The sequence below is a fragment of the Rattus norvegicus genome, chromosome 14 (genome assembly GCF_021556685.1).
Source record: "Rattus norvegicus strain SHRSP/BbbUtx chromosome 14, alternate assembly SHRSP_T2T, whole genome shotgun sequence".
Lineage (NCBI taxonomy): Eukaryota > Metazoa > Chordata > Mammalia > Rodentia > Muridae > Rattus > Rattus norvegicus.
In genome coordinates this window covers 87192796-87200020 of record NC_141547.1, presented here as the reverse complement: position 1 = coordinate 87200020, position 7225 = coordinate 87192796, and positions in this window count along the sequence as shown.

Below are 7225 nucleotides of genomic sequence, written 5' to 3'. Positions count from 1 at the left end.
GTTTTTATTTACATGTTTTTTGTTTTGCATTTATGGAGAATCATATAACAGATGTTGTCCAATCCTAGACAATGACTCCTTCTTCCAACGTCCTTCACAGAGAAGACCAGGTATCACTATGTTAGCCCCTGTAGGAACAGCCCGCAACTCAGAAGGAATGGGAATAAAGGGTGGGTACAGTAGCTTCCTTACTGGCTCCTTACATGATGGTGTTTTTAGAGATGTTCTGTGTAAATGGCCCAAGGGCCAGCTAGCATTCAGCCAGCCTTGCCTGCCTGCAGTATTAGCATTAGTAGGCTACCGGCACTCTGTCTGGGTGTCTTTCCCACTTACCATCCCCTCCATGTCCCATGTGTGGTCTTTCAAAGATAGCATTCAACTTAAGTTCACACCCCACAGTCAGGTACTCACAGAGGTCCATTTGTGGGGCAAGCCACATCACTGCAGACGTGTCTCTAACCAATGTGTTCGTAACATCCCATCCCCATCTTTCATTGTCCACTGTTGTACTGAGAAAGCACTGGAACTAGTGAACACATCTACTTGGCTGCATCCAAGCTCTTTTAATTTTACCTAGCACCTTTCAGTTAATTGACATAATGACTCATCTCATTCCCCTTTTACTTTTTATTAATTCCCCCTTTAAAAACCATCAGTCCATCCACTGTTACACAATCTTTATCAACTGACATGGTAGTCTTGATGCTACTATTAAACATACTTGACCTTCACGGCAGGTTGGTTTTTTTTTTTGTTTGTTTGTTTGTTTGTTTGTTTTCAGTTACCTCTTGATCCCGAATCCTTCAGGTTGTTTCCATTCAGACAACTAAGCATCATTAGCTGCAGCAGGTACAGAGCCAGTGTGAAGGGAAAGACTAGTCCCTTGCACTCTTCTGTGCTGGGCTCATAGAATCTGAGGGCAGATGCAGCACTGTTTGACAAACCACCAGTCACCAGCAGAAAAATCACCGAACAGACTTGGTTACATCGAACCTGGTGGATATGAGCCCGTCCCTTTTCCTTTCACGTAAGGTATCAGGCAGTCCAGGCTGGCTTCAAATTTACTATGTAACCATGGATGAACTTCTGATTTGGCCTCCTGAGTATTAGGATTTCAGTGATATGATGCTGGGCAAGCTTGGTTCTGTGTGGTGTTGAAGATCTAATCCAGGGGTCCACACATACTAGGCAAACAGGCTACCAGGTAAGCCTATCCTCTAGAGTCCTTTCCTTTTCTTTTATAAGAAAATAAAAGTGGAAAAATAGTAAACACTTCTGCTTCAGAGTGTGTGTGTGTGTGTGTCCATGCATCTGTCCATATATGTGTTTGTCCATGTATGTATGTCTATGTTTCTATGTACATATATGTCACTCTCCCTCTCTCTCTCTCTCTCCCTCTCTCTCTCTCTCTCTCTCACACACACACACATACACTTCCTCCCTCTGTTTGTCTTCATCCTGAAGACTTTTTAAAAAATAATCAGTTATATGCTGCCTACCAGAAATCCTGAGTGAATCCTGAAAATGTTTCCTTTTCCTTTTTAAAAAAGATTCTGTTTAAAGGTCCATTTTCATAAATGAATGAAGGAATATTTATTTTATATATATAAATGTATGTATATATTGTATTTTTATTTTACATAATATATGTACATATTCATATATACATGTATATATACACACATACACACAAATATACACATATGTGTGTGTGTGTGTGTGTGTGTGTGTGTGTAAAATCAAAATAATACATGAGTACCACCAGTTTTCCTACCAGAGGATAAGTCCTAGTCTTAGTAGTAATTGCAGCCCAAGCCATCTGCATTCATGTATACCTGCAAGCCCGTTGGCACAGCGTTGGGTACTTGGAGCCTAGGGCAGCACATTTTCCTTTAACATCCAGAGCAAAATGAGTTCTCCCACATGCACAAGTTTCCTCTTATAATCTGGTTAAAGCTAGGCTTGAGGACAGTCATCTTTACCATCTAGGCCATGAAGAGCAAGTCAGCTCCTGGCAGAACCTGAGAGCTGCCTATCTTTGGTTATGTGTAATTTAAATACGTTAAGTTTTTATCTTAGGACTTTTTTTATCCTAGGGAGAGATTTAAGAGATATACCTAATCTGCTTTCCTTTCCCTCATGCTTAACGCAGTGCCAGAGTCTCAACAGCTATGTACGTGTGACTAAACTAACAGGTATTTTCAGAGGTAATGTTCTGTGACATTCTGCTTGAATTGATTTACAAGACTACATATTCCAGGTCTTGGAGTCTCATCACTGAATAGTTTTGGCTATACAGAGATGCTTTCTGCTTGTTTCTGAAAACTGGAAGTTTTTTCTTGTGCATCTACTTACCCACAGACACTTGGCCAATAGGACAGAGTTGCCCTCAGAGCAAACTCCACGGCATAGCTCTCCTGGGGCCCAAATGTGATCCAAATAGGACACTGGCCTCCAAGAACTATGTTTGTAGATCTTGCTGTTGATCTGTGTGGTCAGAAAGTCAATCTATCTCCTGTCTTTTACTTAGGGTGAAACTAACTGATCCCTAATCACAGCCCTTTCTACCACATTTCTCCCCCTCCATGACAGGAAATTTCTACATAGTGATCACACAGCTAGGCCCGCAGGTACCTGGGCACTCCAGTTCTATTGAAGAACCAGGGAACTCTGGATAGCCCATCTTAACCCTTCCTTCCTGATCAGTATAGGTGATCTCACCCTGTAGTCCCAGCTTCCCCAATTTGGGATCATCTTTAATATTAATTAGCATAACTAAGCTTCAGTCAGTTGCCCAACATCATGAGCAGCCTGGTTTTCTTATGCTCTTTCTGAGGGATACATCCATTAATTAACAGTCGCCTGTGGTTGTCTTGAGATGAGGACCGAGGGGTGGGACTAGTGAAAGGGGCTGTCCCAATTTGCCTGGAGAAGCCAAGTGGAAGTTGGGATACAGATCTCCCAACTTTTAACAGGAATGATTGGTCATCTCTGAGCTAAGAGAGATACTCCCAGTCTTTTGCCCATTAAGTCTGACTATACTAGAGTTAAATATGACTATATCAGGGGGTTATTCCTGAGGTTGCCCTATCAGGCAACACCACAGTTGCAGTTTTCTTCCTAAATGACATAATTACATTGGGTACATTGATTTTAATTCACTCTATCTTCCCAGATCTTAATTTTCTCTTTTTCTCTGTGGCCTTGGCCTTCTCCTCTTTGCTTTCATTTTATCTCCATCTCTGTTTCTTTAGCTGGTCACTGGGACCACATATCCCAGGACACATGAAAGCCAACCTCAGGTTTTACATAGCTATACATGTATAAATTGAGTAAGCAGGTATTTCTTAATTTGACCTTTCAAGCAGACAAGAAATGTCTTGGGCCACTGGTGGGTATCAAAGGTGTCATTTGCTGTATTTTTAAAGCCATTGTCCAGAAATCCTTGAAAAAAATGCAGGTTGAATAACTATCATGAAATTTTTAAGAGTTGAAAACAAACAACAGCCATCACATAGAGTTTTGACATTTAGACTCAGCTCCTGGTGAAGTTAATTTATGGGAGTTACTCATCAGTCCGAGGCTGCCTTTCCAAATGGGTTGAGGGCCAAAGGGCTGCGAAACTGGGAACACAAGAGACTAGAACAAGTTCCTCAGTCCAGGACAGGAACAGTACAACCAACATCAAAGCACACAGTCCAGGCTATGCAGTATCAATGCAGAAGATGCCTATAGCTGGGCACAGTGGCAGGTCAGCCTCTGAGCCCACAGAGTGTGGGGAAAGATGAGATGAGATGAGGCGCCACCAACACATGGTTTGCCTCTGCTGTGTGTAGCATATTCTTGGGTCAAGCAGTTTAAAGGGTAAAGAATGAGAAATGAAGGGAGGAGGAAAGAGAGGAGGGAAAGAGGAGGAGAAGAGGAGGAGACATGAGGAAGATTTTTAAAAATGGACCAATAAGAGTGAGTACAAAGATGAGAAGCAGAGGTGCCTAGAGGGGCATTCCTCTTACTTTATAGGTCTTTGTGAATGGAAACCCAGTCTCCATTCATAGGAGTCTTCCCATCTTTACTGTTCCCGCTCTCTCACGTGTCCTTTGGGTTACTCTGAGTGCGCTGGCTCCCCAAACACGATACAGCCTGTGTTTGTTCACAGTGTGCTTGCCCCATTCTTGCCATTCCCGGAAGCTTCTGGTCCACGTTCTTTCTTGCATTCTGCTCCTTGGTTTCCTCCATCCATCTAGTGGATGTTACTTCTATACTCCTAATCTTCTTCTCTTCCTGTCCTCACATCTTTCTAACAACAAAGGGCAACTCTAGTGTAGATATATATATTTTTAAAAGCTATTGAACTAAGCCTGTACTTGACACACACATGGTATTTTAGTTTGGATTTTCTTGTCCCCACCAAAGGAGGCACAGTCCCCAGCACTGTCCTTGGATAAGGGATTGAATATGTTACCATGGCTCCTCACTGTCCTGCACACATTTCTTTACTATGTTAACACGTATGATAAAAGCATGTGCTGTGAGTCTTTAATCTGGATGTATTTTTTATAAGAGAAATTGCTACATTTAGGAAATGACCTAAAGGAAAAATCATGACAACTTTTGTATAGCAACAGAATTATTTGAGAAACAAAAATGTGTTTTATATATCATGAACATGTCCCAGGAAATATGGACTACTCTAAGTACATAATAATTATTATAATTATAATTATATTATATTTTAATATAATAATTTTAATAATGATAATAAATAAATTATATTTATTAAATAATAATTATGTTAGTGTTGATCAAATTAGGACTTATTCTGATTTCTTAGACAATAAATAAATAAATAAAAATAAATTACTTCTCCCCAAGATAACATTCTGTAATCCTTTGGCCTTTATGTCAGAACAGTTTTTTCTGACATACATGATAGGATGAAGATTGTGGTTGATTGTCTATTCGCAGGCTTTCTGTTCCATTGAATAAATAGGATTACTGACTCTTCCCAAGCTAGTATAAACACTGAATTGCTACAGACCTTGAGATTTACAATGCTAGGTGCCCCAAGATATATATACTCCAGCCTGCTGGTGGTTTTAGGGAGTGGAAAAAATGATGAAACAATTGTGAGTAAAGAGTAAATGTGAATTGGACACACTACTGAATATTTGGGAAGAAATGAGACACCAAACCCAGGAGATCACTCTGCCAGATCAGAGTGGTCAGATGTACCCTGGGGAGAAGATGTGTGCTGGGTTGAGTTAGAGAGTATTGGGAATGTGTGGCGTGAATAACCACAGGAAAATGGGCAACGTGGGGGAGAAATTAAAACTAGAAGAGGAAGGGAAATAACAACAGTGACCTCAGGAGAAGAAGCTGGCATTGTTTCAAGAACCTCTACAAAGACTCCATGATGTCAAGTCTTCCTGGGGAAAACAGGGACAGGAAAACACTCAGAGAGCTGTTTGTTTATGGCGATGCCATAGGTTATAAGGAGGGTAGAACAGACGGAGATTCACAACTAGAGCAACACAAAACTGTAACTAACCTCAGCCCCTGAAGTAAATGCTCTGCCTCTTCCTGAGAAGCCTCAAAGGCCTGGAGTTGAGAAACAAGCTAGGGGAACAAAATTAAAGAGACATGCCTATCCAGTGGCCCACTGCTGACCAAGCATCATAGATCAGGAGACATAGGTATGACGTTCAGAATGTACAAGTTCAGGCTGGCGAGTAGAGCCTCGTAGAAGAGCTCCTGGTGACAATCCTGATCCTCTTTGTCATGGTGCAGACCATGCATTTATAGATTAAGATAATGGTGTCAATATGGAAGATGTATTTTTAAGAGAATAGAATGATTCACCACACGATGCATGACAGTCATTGAAAGCTAATAAATCATCCGGAACAAGTTTGAAGCACAGTCAACATTTTTCCCTCCAGGACACTTCCGAACATCCCTCCCCAGTGAGCTTCTTTTCTTTATACTAGGATTCTTTGACACTTCATTGGAAGTTCTTCTACTAGTGAGTAGGGGAAGAAAACCAAATGAGTAGTTCAATCTGGCCTAATCCTTATTACGGGTTATGTAAGAACATTTGAGGCTATCTAGTAGGCAAGAAGATTCAGTTTCCTTGTAGTGCCCCATCTCCATTGCCCGCTAAATTTTTTTTACAGAAAAAGAAAGTAGAGTAGGATCCTTAGGTGACTGGAAAGATAGGAAGATTCTAAAACTGAGAAACTACTGCAGTACAATTGTTGTACCAGGATCCATTATAATCCATCACATAGAGGAAGCATTAGCGACTTAAAAGGGGCTGCATTATTTATGGCTGGTCATCATTTGGCCACTAAGTATGACTTGACCTTCCTTCTGCAAGTAAGAGCTATAAACTCTTGAGGCCTCCCAACAATCCTTGACCCTGCTAGCCTACTACCAGCTGATACGACCTCTAGAAGACCCACTGGTGTCCACATCATTCTCAAAGATAGGAGCTGATGTGCAAAGTCATTGACCTTCACCAGAGTATTTTGTGCCTTCCTATAGTAGATACTAGTTAAGAATTCCACCTAAGGAAAAGCATACACCCTGCTTCAGCCAAACATGGACTTCAGAATTGGGTGTCCTGCCCTGGATGCCCCCAGTAGCCCACTCATCTTCTGAGGGCTGGTGATTGATTATCTCTAGAGAAAATGAAGACCATGAACACCTCTCTATGATTTGGCTTTTATCTGTGTCTTGACCTGATAGTTCTTCATTATCTTGTTAGCATTATATTACCTATAAAAAACATTTGAAGAATAGCTTCCTCTATTTTTTCAGTGGACAGATTTATAAAGATTATGTAGTCATACAACACTAGAAAAATTCCTATTTTGTAATTAACATTTATAATGTTAGGAACAATTAGTTATTAACTGATAATCCATGCAGTCAAAAATACTAAAAAGACAGTCCTGAGTTTTTAATATTTTAAATGTGTAATGTTAAAGTAATCTAATTGCATCATTAAAATAAGGTAACCTCTAGGGAAAGACAGGATAATTAGCAAAAGTTGAATGCATGTTTTAGGCATGGTATTTCTGGAATGGGGACAGAAGTGTGAATATCCCCTTCCCAATATCTAACAAGATAGTAAAAAGTAGCAAGGACCAACATTCAAAAAAATTTGGAATTTCCAGGCTTTGCATACCTTTAATGCAATTGCCTTTAAGTCCAGCACTCATGG